Source organism: Rousettus aegyptiacus, unplaced genomic scaffold (assembly GCF_014176215.1).
Source record: "Rousettus aegyptiacus isolate mRouAeg1 unplaced genomic scaffold, mRouAeg1.p scaffold_m13_p_10, whole genome shotgun sequence".
NCBI lineage: Eukaryota > Metazoa > Chordata > Mammalia > Chiroptera > Pteropodidae > Rousettus > Rousettus aegyptiacus.
This window is the reverse complement of record NW_023416285.1, coordinates 1,920,280-1,921,627: the sequence shown is the minus strand read 5'-3', so window position 1 is coordinate 1,921,627 and position 1,348 is coordinate 1,920,280.

The following is a 1,348-nucleotide window of genomic DNA, read 5'->3' as shown; positions in this document are numbered from 1 at the left end:
AGGGCACCAGGCACCGGGAGCTGTCCCTGGTGCTGACCTCAGGCCTAGGCTGCTCCTCAGCCAGCCCGGCTCCCCACCCCCGAAAGGCGGCCGACCCTCGGTCCTGGCCAGTCATTCCGGCCTGTCCAGGCCTCTGACCTCATCCAGTTCCCATTTACGACCATCACTTCACTGTGCACAACACTCGTCACCTCTCATCGTTGCCTGGGACAATGTCATACAGTGTGGAAAACAAGGAAGTAGAGTGAACTTGTTCCTGCCCTCACGGAGCTCACGGTCGTGACGGGGGGACAAGCAGGTATGAAGTCAATGTCATGTAAGACAGGAGGGTTCAGAGCACTACGGGGGGTACAGAGGAAGCGACGTGCCCAGTATCCGGACCCTGGTCGTTCCTTCACTCGAAAACATTGCCGAGCACCTGCCTTACACCAGGCCAGCCCCACCCGCATAGGCGACCGAAGAGCCAGAGGTTGGCTTTACTGTGTGCCGCTCGCATATTTTTAAAAACTGGATTTCAGTGTCCACCTCTGCTGCGTGGGGGACCAGGAGCCTCGGCTCCCTTATCTGTGGAGCAGGGAAGAATTGAACTTGCTCTGGCTTCCCTGGAGGATTCCAGGGAGATCGAGTATGCTCATACATCAGGAGCGTTTGGCGGCCTGTGAAGTCCTACGTGAGGGCCAACGTTAGTTCTGAGTCAGAACTAAAATCTTGCCCATCCAATAATTTAGCAAACTGTATGGCACACGCACCATGCGCGCTGTGGCATCACGGTCCGTGCACCCCTCACCCAGGCTCTCCGATCTGGCCCCCCTTCTCTAATCATGTCCTTCATAAACCCGAGACCCACGAACCCTCCCAGGGGCATGGGGGCCCCCGGCGGAAAGAAGCGCGTCTCTCTGAGAACACCCGCCTCCGGCCTGCCATGCCAGGCTTCGCCCCTTGACGATTATCGCCACCTCCTAACTCGCCTCTTGGCTTCTGTCCTTGCTCCCCTACCGTCCTTTGTCCACAGAGTGGCCAAGGAGCCCTTCAGCAAGGACGGGCACCTCACAACCCTGGCGGTAAGCCATTGATGGCTCCCATCTTCCCAGAGAAAGGCGTGATGTCCTCGTCCTGCTCGCGAGTCCCGGGCTCCGGCAGCGCCTTGTCCCTGGCGGCGTCTCCTGTCATTCCCCTCTCGGCCCGCGACGCAACACTCTGGGCCGTTTGTCCCTGCTTCCCGGAGCTTGCACGTCCCGTAGCCTCGGTCTGGCCATCGGTCAGCTCTCAGCCCAGACGCCATGTCCTCGTCGAGACCCTGCCCATCTCCCAGCCTCCCCTGCTGCCTCCCCTCCCGACCAGGCCCCTT